Genomic DNA, 16,147 nt, shown 5'->3' with positions numbered 1-16,147 from the left:
TGACAGTCCCGCCAAATTGAAGTGTGTTCTGAATCATTTGAAGAATAGCAGGTTTTATCTCAAAGTGATTTGCTGCTACAGTTGGCTTGATGATGCTTGGTCTAGAACTTTCGATGATTGGTAAGGCGAGATCCATCATGGATCTGTAAACTGGTTGTTCTTGTTCTTGTTCTTCTTCCATTTCTTCTTGTTGTTGCCTTTTTCTTCTTCTATGAAAAGTTCTCTCGATTTCTGGATCAAAAGGCACTAGTTCTTCAGATGAGTGTCGCATGCACTACAAGAGAATCCTGCGGTTCACAGATGGAAAAGAGTGATTAAAATTGTAATAGAGAAAAACCAAATAAAACAAATTAAAATCTCAATATTCCCCGGCAACGGCGCCAAAAACTTGATCGACAAAATACTAACACTTAAATTTGCTCTAAAAATCTCTCAATTCCAGTAGAAATAATCGCAAGTGCACGATTAAAGTTATAATAAGATGTACTGAGTACGAGTATCGTCCTCAGGGACCAAACAATAATAATTTGTTTCTTTGATTTTTAACTACGCAAAGTATCGAAAATTTGATTTTGGATTCTATCTAACATTTAACACTAAGAACTCAATGTAAATAAATCTAAATTTCACAACCACGAAACCAATTTGCACCACTAAAAGAAATAACAATTTGAAAAGATTTTTGTTGGAATTTCGGTTCACCTTTCCCCTAATTGAACTAGACGATTGGAACTTAATTAATGCGCATAAGTTTGACAAAAATCCCTGTAACATTGACACTCTCTCTCGAGGTTATGCCAAACTAATCAAATCAGTAAAACAATTAAATCTCTCTAATTATTTATCACGACCGATTGCTTTGTGTTCTATGAATTCTACAGCTTTCAACCTGGTGGTCTATGACTATCAACATGTACTAAATACCATATCTCTATGCATATTTTAAGTCCATGGATTCTATCATTCGTCCTAATTATGAACCTATCTCTCGACAGCAATTCACAATTTACGAATCTATGTTAAGGGTAGCTAATCATCAACATAGAGAAAAACACATGATAAAATCAATTATAAACATAAATCAAATCTCCATACGTCCGGTGATTCAATCACACTACAGTGTTTCGGGGTTCGGATCCCCTTGATTCCAACAAAATAAAGTTTAGCTACTGAACGTCATTACAAAATTCAATCTAAAAACAATTCTTAACATAAAAATTCAGAAAAGATGAAGAGAAAAACTCCCAATGGAGATAAGAAATCTTCAATATTCAGAGCCGCCTCCTCCTATGTCTGTGTGTGTGTCCAACCCTCAAAACCATTTAATAACATCCTATTTATATGGCCCAAGAGTCCTCGTCAAACCAATTACCCGAAATAAAATATTTCCCAAAATTACGTGCAGGCGCCCGAGCGGTAGAAAAGAGCCACCCGAGCGCCTGAGCTCTGCCTCGAAGGTTTTTCTTCAAACGAGAGTGCGCGCGGGCGGTAGAAAAATGCCGCCCGAGCGCCTTGTCTTTTTCCAGAAATATAAAGTCCTTCTCTTGCTCTCCTCACGGCCGCATGCGTGCAACGCCTTCTCACTATAAATCAGCATTTCCTAGTGATTTTCTGCAGTATAAATAAATAAACCAGAGGAGTGACTACAAACACAATAAAACAAAAAAACAGAACAAGAACGGTAAGGAACAGACACAACGTAAACGAAATGAATGCAAAACAAACACAAAACATGCAAAATAATGCACAAAAACGAATCCTATCAGGGACCCACCGAAGTGGCCCGCGTCACCTAGATCGCACGTTCACGTCGTTTGATTCAGTCTATTGCATATTTTCTATCCACGGATTGGACTGAAAGAGTCGGAAATACGACGGAGAGGAATCGGAAGAACAAAATGTACGAGTAAGAAAAAAAGAAACTAATAAAAAAAAGGGGTGCAACACGAGGACTTCCCAGGGGGTCACCCATCCTAGTACTGCTCTTGCCCAAGCACGCATAACTTCGGAGTTCTGATGGGATCCGGTGCATTAGTGCTGGTATGATCGCACCCAAAAGTGAATGAATTCTTTATTTTTTTGTCTCTCGAATTGTGGATCAGAGGAACAGGAGCTGCAGTTTCAAACGGACATAACTTTCGATCGCATGAGAGTTACTGGAGCTTCAGCCTGCTCATGCGAAGCTCCACTCGATACCTATAGTGCGTATATCGGTTAAAATGACGGAGACGCTCAAATTCCAAAACGGAGATGGTCTTTCGGGGCATTTTTCCCGTATGTCGCGCTGGGACCCACCGAAGCGGCCCGCGTCACCCAGATCGCACGTTCACATTGTATGATTCAGTCTATTGCATCTTTTCTATCCGAGGATTGGACTGAAAGAGTCGAAAATATGACGGTGAGGAATCGAAAGAACATGAAGTACGAGTAAGAAAAAAAAAATTAATGAAAAAAGGGGTGCAACACGAGGACTTCCCAAGGGGTCAACCATCCTAGTACTGCTCTCACCCAAGAACGCTTAACTTCGGAGTTCTGATGGGATCCGGTGCATTTGAAGGGGATCGGTTAACTCGTGCCCGGAAACGCAGCGGAAATATAAAATTTTTAATAAAAGAAATCCAAGCAGTTGTGTAGTATTCAAAAACTCAAACAACCATAGGGTGTTTAGAATTTTACCTATCAATCTCAAAGATTGATTTATGGCTCCAACCAAGTTGATAAACAACTAGGCTCTTGAAAATGGTAGACTCAATCTACAAGCTTCCAAGAGCACTCCTTGCTCAAAATGGATTCAACTATTTGAGCCTCCGAATTAGGTCCACGACTAGACGATCTAAATCCACTCTAAATATGCACTAGAATATTTAGAGGATTTTTCATTGAGATTTTCTTTTCCTTCTCCCACAAAAATGAAAGAAAATTTTGGAGGAAAACATGGAGAAGGTTTCGGCCACTTCAACCCTTGGAATGGAATGAATTGTATGTGTGTATATATTATTCCAAATAATATATTAAAGGAGAGGGATTAATGAGTACAATTAAGCCATGCACGAAAAATTGCAAGGCATGCATGGAAAATTGCAAACCATCTTACAACCCTTCAAATTCCATACACACACATATATATATCATATATATATATATATATACACGCCTATATATATATATACATATATAAATATATATATTTAAATGTAATTTGAACTTATTTTTAATTAATTATTAAACCTAAACCCATTTAAGTTTAATCAATTAATTAAATTTAACTTGAACCCATTCAAGTCCACTAGTATCAATAATTATACAACACTATATTAATTTGAGCTCTACAAGACTCAATAGTGTTTAATTAATTCAACACTTGAATTAATTTAATTATTTGTACATTAAAATGTCTACTAGTGTTAAATTAATTCAACACTTGAATTAATTAAATAAGTTCAAAATAATAGTTTAGAAAATCACCATTTTCATAAACTAATTATTTTAAGTCTACTTTTAATCTTGGAACACATTCACAAATTAAAAGTTACTTATTCCATTCATTCTCCAATTTAGAAGTCAAAATTCTAATTTATTTTACTTATAAACTCCTTTATAAGTTGTTCAACACAATGAACTAATTTTAATCTCAACGGGATCTAGAAAGCTAGTACTTGTGTGACCCTCAATGGTTCACTGATACAACTAGCAGTGGGTTCACATCTCCATGTGATTCGGGATCAACAAGTCCCTTATATGAGCATACCCTATATAGCTCCATTCTTATTAATCAACACATTGATAATAAGAACGTCAGAAAACTCAAGTCTGATAGTACCCAACCAGTCATGTAAACATATAGCAGCATTGCTTACATGACTCCCTAGGTATCAAATGATAGTGCCTGCAAGAACCAATCAATTATGGTTAGCGTACAGTACGGTCCCTTCAACTCATATATCCCGACCGATTCGACAACCATTTGGTTTATCGAGAGTTGTCATTGAATCGATAACTATGTGTCATGCCGTAGTTGCATCGAAAGTGTAATTCAAGAAACTCCTTTCTTAATTACCACTTACTCTGATCAAAGATTTCAGCTACGTATGCATGATATAACATAGGATATCCATACCCGTAGGTAAGCGGTGAATCCCCGACTACAATGCATTGACTCCTATATGTTTCGTCACAACACCCAACATTGCCACTTGATGACCCCAGATGAGTCGGTAAACAAGTCAAAGTGAAGCACTAGCATATAGAGTCTCCATGTTGTCCCGGGTTATAGGACTAATGGTGTACAACCATAAACTAGGACTTCTCCACTCGATAAGTGAGAACCACTTGGAAAATCCTTTAGGGAGGGTTGTTCAGTGCACTCTACAAGGAGCACCTATTTGCATGCTTGGACATCTCCATGTCCCCTACCAATGAAACATGGTACTCACATCGCAAATACTAGTCTCAAGCTCGAGCGGCCTTTATCCTTCTTTATGGCGGCTGAATCGACTAGGAACAGTTTAGAATATACAGTATTCCAAATATGAGTTTCATGATAGTCATCACATGACCATCTCATATTCTTTCTACTACTTGTATATTCAAGGGCTTTATCTATGCAGCAGGCATGGGTATAAAGATAAAGATGTGCCAAATTAAATAATGTCAAATATTATTAAAATAAAGATTGTCATACAAGAGTTCTCTCAAGGACCATCGGCCAACACATTGGCTCGACGGGCACCTACTCTAACAATCTCCCACTTGCACTAGAGCCAACTACCCATATTCTTCAAACCCATTGATTCGCGATGTTTTTCGAACAATGGTCCTGGTAAAGGCTTAGTTAGTGGATCAGCAACATTATCTGCGGAGGCGACTCTGTCTAACAAGACATCTTCTCGTTCCACAATTTCCCGGATGATGTGGTATTTTCTCAGTACATGTTTGGATTTCTGATGAGACCTTGGTTCTTTTGCCTGAGCAACTGCACCAGTGTTGTCGCAATACACCGGGACTGGATCAACTCCATTAGGAATAACGCCCAACTCTTGGACGAAATTCCTAATCCAAACAACTTCCTTTGCAGCATCGGATGCAGCAATATATTCTGCCTCAGTGGTTGAATCCGCAGTGCTATTTTGCTTGGAACTCTTTCAACAAACAGCAGCACCATTGAGCATGAATATAAAACCGAAAGTTGACTTCGAATCATCAACATCGCTTTGGAAGCTAGAGTCGGTATAGCCTTCCAATTTTAGTTCTCCACCCCCATAAACCAAGAACATATTCTTAGTCTTTCTCAAATACTTGAGAATGTCTTTCACAGCTTTCCAGTGTGGAAGACCAGGGTTCGATTGATATCTACTTGTCACACTAAGTGCAAAGGCCACGTCAGGACGTGTAGATATCATCGCATACATGATAATACCAATTGCAGATGCATATGGAATGCGTGTCATCGTCTCTATTTCTGCATCATTCTTGGGAGACATGGATTTGGATAGAGACACGCCATGACACATTGGTAGATGTCCTCTTTTAGACTCATCCATCGAGAACCTCTTCACGATGGTATCAATGTATGTGGACTGGGTGAGACCAAGAAATCTTTTCGATCTATCCCGATAGATTTGTATTCCCAATACAAAAGATGCTTCACCCAAGTCCTTCATCGAGAACTTACTCGATAACCATACTTTAGTTGATTGCAACATTCCTACATCATTCCCAATGAGTAGAATGTCATCAACATAAAGTATCAGGAATGTACAGCACTCCCACTGACCTTCTTATACACACATGGTTCCTCAGGATTCTTAGTAAACCCAAACTCTTTGATTGTACCATCAAATCTGAGGTTCCAGCTCCTAGATGCCTGTTTGAGACCATAGATAGATCTCTGAAGTTTGCATACTTTATGCTCACTTCCGATAGATGTGAACCCTTCAGGTTGAGACATGTAAATTTCTTCCTTAATATCCCCATTAAGAAAAGCTGTCTTCACATCCATCTGCCATATTTCATAGTCATACCATGCGGCAATGGCAAGCAATATCCTTATGGACTTGAACATTGCGACTGGAGAAAAAGTTTCTTCAAAGTCAACTCCTTGCCTTTGAGTATAACCTTTTGCCACCAATCGAGCCTTGAAGGTCAGAACCTTCCCATCCGTCCCAAGCTTCCTCTTGTAAATCCATTTACACCCTATAGGAACAATTCCTTCAGGTGGATCCACAAGATTCCACACTTGGTTTGAATACATGGAATTCATCTCAGATTCCATAGCTTCAAGCCACTTGGATGAATCGGCATCAGACAATGCTTCCTTGAAGGTCCTTGGATCACATCCATGGTCAGGCTCATCTTGGCCCTCTTCAAGAAGCAGACCATACCTCATAGGTGGTCTTGAGATCCTCTCGGATCTTCTAGGAGCTTGTATCTCCTCTCTTGGCTATTCGGGTGTGGGTTCCAAAATCGTGGGTGTTTCTCGAACTTCTTCGAGTTCTATCATCTCCCATTTTCTATCCAATAGAAATTTCTTTTTCAAGAAGGTTGCATTCCTAGAAACAAACACCTTTGTTTCTTTGGGATGATAGAAATAATATCCAACCGAATTCCTTGGATATCCCACGAAGTAGCATAAAATGGATCGAGCATCCAATTTATCTCCCACTATCTGCTTCACATAAGCAGGGCATCCCCATATTCTTAGATAAGAATACTTTGGAGATTTTCCCATCCATATCTCATATGGTGTCTTATCAACTGCCTTTGAATGGACATTGTTCAACAACAGTGCCGCTGTCTCAAGTGCATATCCCCAAAAGGATGGCGGCAACTCCGTGAACCCCATCATACACCGAACCATGTCCATCAAAGTTCGATTACGACGTTCTGAAACACCATTCAACTGAGGTGTACCAGGAGGAGTCCACTGTGAGAGAATCCCATTCTCCCTAAGATACTCTTGGAATTCAGTACTCAAGTACTCACCACCTTGATCCGATCGAAGTGCCTTGATGCTTTGTCCCAATTGTTTTTCTACTTCATTTCTGAATTCTTTGAACTTTTCAAAAGATTCAGATTTGTATTTCATCAAATACACATACCCATACCTAGAGAAGTCATCGGTAAAGGTAATGAAGTAAGAATGTCCGTGCTTAGTGGTGATGCTAAGTGGACCACACACATCTGTATGGATCAAATCCAACAGTCCCTTGGCTCGCTCCACATGGCCCTTAAAGGGAATTTTGGTCATCTTTCCTTTTAGACAGGGTTCACAAGTAGTAAGAGAATTAATATCAGACATATCAAACATGCCTTCTCCCACTAACTTGTTCATCCTTTTAAAGGATATATGACCTAATCGAGCATGCCATAAATGTGCTGGATTTAGAGTATCTTGTTTTCTTTTGGATGTTGTTGATATCTCTTGGACATTATACATAGGAATATCTTTCAATTTTAAATTATAGAGATCATTTTCCAATTGTCCTGTACCAATTAAACATTCATTCTTGTAAATATTGCAAACACCTTTGCCAAATAAACAAGAATATCCAACTTTATCAAGCATAAAAATGGAAACAATGTTTTTCACCAAATCTGGTACAAACAAAACATCTCTCAAACATAATTTAAAATCATTGTCCAACAATAAGTAAACATCTCCAATAGCTTTGGCTGCAACTCTTGCCCCATTGCCCATCCTCAAGAAGGTCTCACCATCTCTGAGTCTCCTACTTCTTGCCATCACCTGAAAATTATTACAGAGATGTGAGCCACAGCCGGTATCCAATACCCAAGAAGAAGAGTTAAGTGAAATGTTTACTTCAATGTAGAACATACCTTTTCCAGAACCATTCTGGTCAAGATATTCCTTGCAATTACGCTTCCAATGTCCAGGTTTCTTACAGTGATGACAGACGTCATTAGTCTTGTTAGCCTTAACTGGTGTGGCTACCACAACGGGACTCGGAGCTTTCCTCTTCAAGGGCACTTTCTTTTTGGGAGCATGGAAGGAACGCTTCTTTCCCTTCCCATGTGGTCTATTCTTTGAACCAGATGAAGATCCCACATAAAGAACCGGCTTCTCTTTCTTGATTGTGGATTCAAACGTAACAAGCATGTTAACCAACTCCTCAAGGGTTGGATCTAACCTGTTCATGTTGAAATTCACCACAAAAGGATCAAATGAGCTAGGCAGTGACAAGAGCAACACGTCTGTGGTCAACTCAGTTGGTATCACAAGATCCATGCTAACGAGTTTCTCCACGAGCCCAATCAACTTCAGGCCATGCTCATGGACCGAAGCCCCATCTCGCATGCGCAAAGTGATTAGCTCCTTGACAATCGCATGTCGAAGTGGGCGTGTTTGTTCACCAAAGAGTTCTTTGAGATGCAAATGAATGTCAGCAGCATGCTTTGCACTCTCAAAACGTCGCTGAAGCTCATCATTCATAGAAACCTGCATATAACACTTGGCTTTCAAGTCATGGTCACACCAATCCTTGTAAGTCTGTAGCTCCTCAGGGCTACAATCAATTGGAGCCGTATCAGGGGGCGACTCATCAAGTGTGTATGCAATCTTTTCCGAGTTCAAGACGATTTTCAAATTTCTTAGCCAATCGAGGTAATTTGGACCGGTCAGTAAATGTTTGTCGAGTATTGCAGACAACGGATTGCGAATTGATGACATTATCAAAACTTTGTACTGAAAAATAATAACAGATAAATGTCAATGACTATTTTAAAATATTTAATAAGATATAAAGTATGGACTTTAACTTTATAAATATTTACTCCCACTGTTTTGACATTTTTACTACCCTCTAGTAAAAACGGGAAACTCCTTTCCTCAGTAGGTACATAAGGTCCAATTAGCCAATTACGATCCCGAATAATATCAGCCAATCATAATTTCTAAAAGGTAATTTCCAATTGCATCTCCATGCAACCCTTACGTAAACTTTTGTCTCACGCTTGATTAGGACCCAATAATATGACGTCGTTCATCTTTACGTGTCAAGCTTTACCCATCGATATCGAACCTTAATGGACGGTCGCCATGAGTTCCCCCAATAATATGAGCCGAAGTCATGGGATTTCCACGTAGTTCACATCACCATGTCAATGGATGTCACAGCTTTCCGGCATCCAATCTCCCCAATAATATGAGCCGAGCATTGAATACGGGTAGCGTTCGTCATGCATCCATTGTCGATGGAAGACATGGAAATTATAAACAAATTTATAATTCCCCTTTTCGGGCTTGATATAAATTTTGAATCTAATTCAAAATGAGGGTTTTTTAATTTTGAAAATGTCTCATCATTAATTTTAAAGATCGCCATGTTTGATCGTATGTTTGCCGGATTCATGCAACTTTGTTATTATAAAATAATAACGCACATAGTAATTAATAAGGATGATTAATCGCCCCAAAAACTATTTGGCCCGTGTGAGCCAAACACGGGCCTAGGTCCAATTCCTAGGGAATGCATGGGATGCAAATGCAACAATTACATAAGCTTCCAATATTTACATGTCTTGAATCTTCATAATTCATCATGGCCCACCATCTTCCAATCTTGAACTTCCGTTATTAAATATTTTACATGAAAATATCCATGGCAAATAGGGATACATCTCATGGGGTGGGAACGGGCCATAAACCAAGCCCACTTTGTAATTTGATAATTATTACAACCATTCAACACAAAATATCCTAGCATACACCTAGCAAATGGGTCTTGGGCTTTTAATCATCCTTCATGCACAATATCACATATCATACACCATCAATTAATTATCTCAATAATTAATTGATCAAATATTATATATCTTGGTCCAATCACTAACCACCACAATTATAAAATAAATTAACAAAATAAACAAACACCTTTGTTTACTTTCAAATTAATTTATTTATAATTGAATTTCTTGTAAATCACAATTTACTATAAATAATCAAAGTCACACTTTAACTATTTATTTTATGAGAAAAATCACATATTATAAAGTTTAATTTTTCATAAAAAATCAACTATAATATATTTAACAATTTAGGGCCTATGACACATGATATTCCAAAACACCTTTTCAAAAACTCAAGTCGTCATAGTCGTCACCGAAACTCCGTCGCCGGATTCCGGCCAAAAAAAAAATATTTTTTTTTATTATTAAAAATATGGGGCAGCCCACGGCTGCCCCTAGGACACCTTTGGGCAGCCCAAGGGCTGCCCGAAAATAAAAAAAAAATAATTTTTATATAATTTGCCCTAAAAGTTAAAATATTGATTTTCTCATGCGGTTAGAAATTTACCTCAACATAATATCCAACAAATACTACACAAAAGAGTAACCTAGGCTCTGATACCACTGAAGGAGATCGGTTAACTCGTGCCCGGAAACGCAGCGGAAATATAAAATTTTTAATAAAAGAAATCCGAGCACTTGTGTAGTATTCAAAAACTCAAACAACCATAGGGTGTTTAGAATTTTACCTATCAATCTCAAAGATTGATTTATGGCTCCAACCAAGTTGATAAACAACTAGGCTCTTGAAAATGGTAGACTCAATCTACAAGCTTTCAAGAGCACTCCTTGCTCAAAATGGATTCAACTATTTGAGCCTCCGAATTAGGTCCACGACTAGACGATCTAAATCCACTCTAAATATGCACTAGAATATTTAGAGGATTTTTCATTGAGATTTTCTTTTCCTTCTCCCACAAAAATGAAAGAAAATTTTGGAGGAAAACTTGGAGAAGGTTTCGGCCACTTCAACCCTTGGAATGGAATGAATTGTATGTGTGTATATATTATTCCAAATAATATATTAAAGGAGAGGGATTAATGAGTACAATTAAGTCATGCATGGAAAATTGCAAGGCATGCATGGAAAATTGCAAACCATCTTACAACCCTTCAAATTCCATACACACACATATATATATCATATATATATATATATATATATATATATATATATATATACACGCCTATATATATATACATATATAAATATATATATTTAAATGTAATTTGAACTTATTTTTAATTAATTATTAAACCTAAACCCATTTAAGTTTAATCAATTAATTAAATTTAACTTGAACCCATTCAAGTCCACTAGTATCAATAATTATACAACACTATATTAATTTGAGCTCTACTAGACTCAATAGTGTTTAATTAATTCAACACTTGAATTAATTTAATTATTTGTACATTAAAATGTCTACTAGTGTTAAATTAATTCAACACTTGAATTAATTAAATAAGTGCAAAATAATAGTTTAGAAAATCACCATTTTCATAAACTAATTATTTTAAGTTAACTTTTAATCTTGGAACACATTCACAAATTAAAAGTTACTTATTCCATTCATTCTCCAATTTAGAAGTCAAACTTCTAATTTATTTTACTTATAAACTCCTTTATAAGTTGTTCAACACAATGAACTAATTTTAATCTCAACGGGATCTAGAAAGCTAGTACTTGTGTGACCCTCAATGGTTCACTGATACAACTAGCAGTGGGTTCACATCTCCATGTGATTCGGGATCAACAAGTCCCTTATATGAGCATACCCTATATAGCTCCATTCTTATTAATCAACACATTGATAATAAGAACGTCAGAAAACTCAAGTCTGATAGTACCCAACCAGTCATGTAAACATATAGCAGCATTGCTTACATGACTCCCTAGGTATCAAATGATAGTGCCTGCAAGAACCAATCAATTATGGTTAGCGTACAGTACGGTCCCTTCAACTCATATATCCCGACCGATTCGACAACCATTGGTTATCGAGAGTTGTCATTGAATCGATAACTATGTGTCATGCCGTAGTTGCATCGAAAGTGTAATTCAAGAAACTCCTTTCTTAATTACCACTTACTCTGATCAGAGATTTCAGCTACGTATGCATGATATAACATAGGATATCCATACCCGTAGGTATGCGGTGAATCCCCAAATACAATGCATTGACTCCTATATGTTTCGTCACAACACCCAACATTGCCACTTGATGACCCCAGATGAGTCGGTAAACAAGTCAAAGTGAAGCACTAGCATATAGAGTCTCCATGTTGTCCCGGGTTATAGGACTAATGGTGTACAACCATAAACTAGGACTTCTCCACTCGATAAGTGAGAACCACTTGGAAAATCCTTTAGGGAGGGTTGTTCAGTGCACTCTACAAGGAGCACCTATTTGCATGCTTGGACATCTCCATGTCCCCTACCAATGAAACATGGTACTCACATCGCAAATACTAGTCTCAAGCTCGAGCGGCCTTTATCCTTCTTTATGGCGGCTGAATCGACTAGGAACAGTTTAGAATATACAGTATTCCAAATATGAGTTTCATGATAGTCATCACATGACCATCTCATATTCTTTCTACTATTTGTATATTCAAGGGTTTTATCTATGCAGCAGGCATGGGTATAAAGATAAAGATGTGCCAAATTAAATAATGTCAAATATTATTAAAATAAAGATTGTCATACAAGAGTTCTCTCAAGGACCATCGGCCAACACATTGGCTCGACGGGCACCTACTCTAACAGCATTAGTGCTGGTATGATCGCACCCAACACTGAATGAATTCTTTTATTGTTTTGTCTCTCGAATTGCGGATCAGAGGAACAGGAGCTGCAGTTTCAAAAGGACATAACTTTCGATCGGCTAAGAGTTACGGGAGCTTCAGCGTGCTCACGCTAAGCTCCTCTCGATACCTACAGCAAGTATCTCGGTCCTAGAGACGGAGACGCTCAAATTACAACCTGGAGATAGTTTTTCGTGGAGTTTTTCCCGTAGGGCGTGCTGGGACCCACTGAAGCGGCCTGCGTCACCTAGATCGCACGTTCACGTCGTGTGATTATGTCTATTGCATCTTTTCTATCCGCGGATTGGACTGAAAGAGTCGGAAATAGGACGGAGAGGAATCGGAAGAACAAGATGTACGAGTAAGAAAAAAAGAAACTAATAAAAAAGGGGTGCAACATGAGGACTTCCCAGGGGGTCACCCATCCTAGTACTGCTCTTGCCCAAGCACGCATAACTTCGGAGTTCTGATGGGATCCGGTGCATTAGTGCTGGTATGATCGCACCCAATAGTGAATGAATTCTTTATTGTTTTTCTCTCGAATTGCGGATCGGAGGAACATGAGCTGCAGTTTCAAACTGACATAACTTTCAATCGGTTAAGATTTACGGGAGCTTCAGCCTGCTCACGCGAAGCTCCTTTCCATACCTACAGCAAGTATCTCGGTCTAAGAGACGGAGACGCTCAAATTACAACCCGGAAATTGTCTTTTGGGGCATTTTTCTCGTAGGGCGCGCTGGGACAGCGGCCCACGTCACCCAGATCGCATGTTCACGTCATGTGATTAAGTCTATTGCATCTTTTTTATCAGTGGATTGGACTGAAAGAGTCGGAAATAGGACAACAAGGAATCGGAAAAACAAGAAGTACGAGTAAGAAAAAAAAAAATTAATGAAAAAGGGGTGCAACACGAGGACTTTCTAGGGGATCACCCATCCTAGTACTGCTCTCGCCCAAGCACGCTTAACTTCGGAGTTCTGATGGGATCCGGTGCATTAGTGCTAGTATGATCGTACCCAACAGTGAATGAATTATTTATTGCTTTGTCTCTCGAATTACAGATCGGAGGAACAGGAGCTGCAGTTTCAAACGGACATAACTTTCGATCTGATGATAGTTACGGGAGCTTCAGCCTACTCACGCAAAGCTCTTCTCGATACCTACTGCGCGTATCTCGGTCCAAGAGACGGAGAAGCTCAAATTCAAACCCGGAGATGGTCTTTGGGGGCATTTTTCCTGTACGGCGCGCTGGGACCCACCGAAGTGGCCCACGTCACCAAGATCGCACGTTCACGTCGTGTGATTCAGTTTATTGCATCTTTTCTATCCGTGGATTGGACTGAAAGAGTCGGAAATAGGACGGAAAGGAATCGGAAGAACAAGATGTACGAGTAAAAAAAAAGAAACTAATGAAAAAAAGGGTGCAACACGAGGACTTCCCAGGGGGTCACCCATCCTAGTACTGCTCTTGCCCAAGCACGCATAACTTCAGAGTTCTGATGTGATCCGGTGCATTAGTGCTGGTATGATCGCACCCAACAGTGAATGAATTCTTTATTTTTTTGTCTCTCGAATTACGGATCGGAGGAACAGGAGCTGCAGTTTCAAACGGACATAACTTTTGATCGGCTAAGAGTTACTGGAGTTTCAGCCTGCTCACGCGAAGCTCCACTCGATACCTATAGTGCGTATCTCGGTTAAAGAGACGAAGATGCTCAAATTCCAAAATGGAGATGGTCTTTCGAGGCATTTTTCCCGTATGTCGCGCTGGGACCCACTGAAGCGGCCCGTGTCACCTAGATCGCATGTTCACATCGTATGATTCAGTCTATTGAATCTTTTCTATCCGCGGATTGGACTGAAAGAGTCGGAAATAGGACGGCGAGGAATCGAAAGAACAAGAAGTACTAGTAAGTAAAAAAAAATTAATGAAAAATGGGGTGCAACACGAGGACTTCCCGAGGGGTCACCCATCCTAGTACTGCTCTCCCCCAGGCACGCTTCACTTCGGAGTTCTGATGGGATCCGGTGCATTAGTGCTAGTATGATCGCACAAACAGTGAATGAATTCTTAATTATTTTTTCTCTCGAATTGCGGATCGGAGGAACAGGAGCTACAGTTTCAAACGGACATAACATTCGATCGGTTAAGAGCTACGGGAGCTTCAGCCTGCTCACGTGAAGCTCCTCTCGATACCTACAACAAGTATCTCGGTCTAATAGACGGAGACGCTCAAATTACAACCCGGAGATGGTCTTTCGTGGCATTTTTCCCGTAGGATGCGCTGGGACCCCCCAAAGTGGCCCGCGTCACCCAGATCGCACGTTCACATTAAGTCTATTGCATCTTTTCTATCCGCGGATTGGACTGAAAGAGTCGGAAATAGGACGGCGAGGAATCGGAAAAACAAGAAGTACGAGTAAGAAAAAAAGAAATTAATAAAAAAGGGGAGCAACACGAGGACTTCCCAGGGGGTCACACATCCAAGTACTGCTCTCGCCCAAGCACGCTTAACTTCAGAGTTCTGATGGGATCCGGTGCTTTAGTGCTGGTATGATCGCACCAAACATTGAATGAATTCTTTATTGTTTTGTCTCTCGAATTGCGGATCGAAGGAACAGGAACTGCAGTTTCGAACGGTCATAACTTTCGATCTGCTGAGAGTTACGGGAGCTTCAGCCTGCTCGCACGTAGCTTTTCTCGATACCTACAGTGTGTATCTCGGTCTAAGAAACTGAGAAGCTCAAATTCAAACCCAGAGATAGTCTTTGGGGGCATTTTTCACGTAGGGTGAACTGGGACCCACCGAAGTGGCCCGCGTCACCCAGATCACACGTTCACGTCGTGTGATTCAGTCTATTGCATCTTTTATATCCGCGGATTGGACTGAAAGAGTTGGAAATAGGACGGAGATGAATCGGAAGAACAAGATGTACAAGTAAGAAAAAAAAGAAACTAATAAAAAAAAAGGGGTGCAACACAAGGACTTCCCAGGGGTCACCCATCCTAGTACTGCTCTTGCCCAAGCACGCATAACTTCGGAGTTCTGATGGGATCCGGTGCATTAGTGCTGGTATGATCGCACCCAACAGTGAATGAAGTCTTTATTTTTCTGTCTCTCGAATTGCGGATCAGAGGAATAGGAGCTGCAGTTTCAAACGGACATAACTTTCGATCGGCTGAGAGTCACTGGAGCTTCAGCCTGCTCACGCGAATCTCCACTCGATACCTATAGAGCGTATATCGATTAAAGAGATGGAGACGCTCAAATTCCAAAACGGAGATGGTCTTTTGGGGCATTTTTCCCTTATGTCGCGTTGGGACCCATCGAAGCGGCCTGCGTCACCCAGATCGCACGTTCACATCATATGATTCAGTCTATTGCATCTTTTCTATCCGCGGATTGGACTGAAAGAGTCAGAAATAGGACGGCGAGGAATCAAAAGAACAAGAAGTACGAGTAAGAAAAAAAGAAATTAATAAAAAAAGGGGGTGCAACACGAGGACTTCCCAAGGGGTCACCCATCCTAGTAC

The 16,147-nt window shown here is 39.6% G+C and overlaps 8 non-coding genes and 1 pseudogene across 8 annotated transcripts in view; all 9 read right to left on the bottom strand.

The window, feature by feature from the left end:
• Window positions 1-1,935: 1,935 nt before the first annotated feature.
• Window positions 1,936-2,054, bottom strand: LOC140870007 (5S ribosomal RNA). The gene has a single exon (XR_012146993.1). It is a non-coding gene; the product is annotated as a 5S ribosomal RNA (ribosomal RNA).
• A 400-nt stretch (window positions 2,055-2,454) lies between these two features.
• Window positions 2,455-2,572, bottom strand: LOC140869805 (5S ribosomal RNA; annotated as a pseudogene).
• A 10,428-nt stretch (window positions 2,573-13,000) lies between these two features.
• On the bottom strand, window positions 13,001-13,119 carry LOC140868012 (5S ribosomal RNA). The gene has a single exon (XR_012145449.1). It is a non-coding gene; the product is annotated as a 5S ribosomal RNA (ribosomal RNA).
• A 392-nt stretch (window positions 13,120-13,511) lies between these two features.
• Window positions 13,512-13,630, bottom strand: LOC140868468 (5S ribosomal RNA). The gene has a single exon (XR_012145884.1). It is a non-coding gene; the product is annotated as a 5S ribosomal RNA (ribosomal RNA).
• A 400-nt stretch (window positions 13,631-14,030) lies between these two features.
• Window positions 14,031-14,149, bottom strand: LOC140868159 (5S ribosomal RNA). Its single transcript, XR_012145588.1, has one exon. It is a non-coding gene; the product is annotated as a 5S ribosomal RNA (ribosomal RNA).
• A 400-nt stretch (window positions 14,150-14,549) lies between these two features.
• LOC140868689 (5S ribosomal RNA) lies at window positions 14,550-14,668 on the bottom strand. Its single transcript, XR_012146094.1, has one exon. It is a non-coding gene; the product is annotated as a 5S ribosomal RNA (ribosomal RNA).
• Window positions 14,669-15,059: 391 nt separating this feature from the next.
• Window positions 15,060-15,178, bottom strand: LOC140868050 (5S ribosomal RNA). Its single transcript, XR_012145485.1, has one exon. It is a non-coding gene; the product is annotated as a 5S ribosomal RNA (ribosomal RNA).
• Window positions 15,179-15,582: 404 nt separating this feature from the next.
• Window positions 15,583-15,700, bottom strand: LOC140870420 (5S ribosomal RNA). The gene has a single exon (XR_012147383.1). It is a non-coding gene; the product is annotated as a 5S ribosomal RNA (ribosomal RNA).
• A 402-nt stretch (window positions 15,701-16,102) lies between these two features.
• The window catches only part of LOC140868807 (5S ribosomal RNA), a 119-nt gene continuing 74 nt past the window's right edge, over window positions 16,103-16,147 (bottom strand). The window contains exon 1 of the ribosomal RNA XR_012146208.1: window positions 16,103-16,147. This exon is cut by the window's right edge and continues 74 nt beyond it. This is a non-coding gene — a ribosomal RNA (5S ribosomal RNA).

The sequence above is a fragment of the Henckelia pumila genome, chromosome 4, assembly GCF_033568475.1.
Source record: "Henckelia pumila isolate YLH828 chromosome 4, ASM3356847v2, whole genome shotgun sequence".
Lineage (NCBI taxonomy): Eukaryota > Viridiplantae > Streptophyta > Magnoliopsida > Lamiales > Gesneriaceae > Henckelia > Henckelia pumila.
The sequence above is the reverse complement of the archived record's forward strand: the minus strand, read 5'-3'. Positions and strand labels throughout refer to the sequence as shown.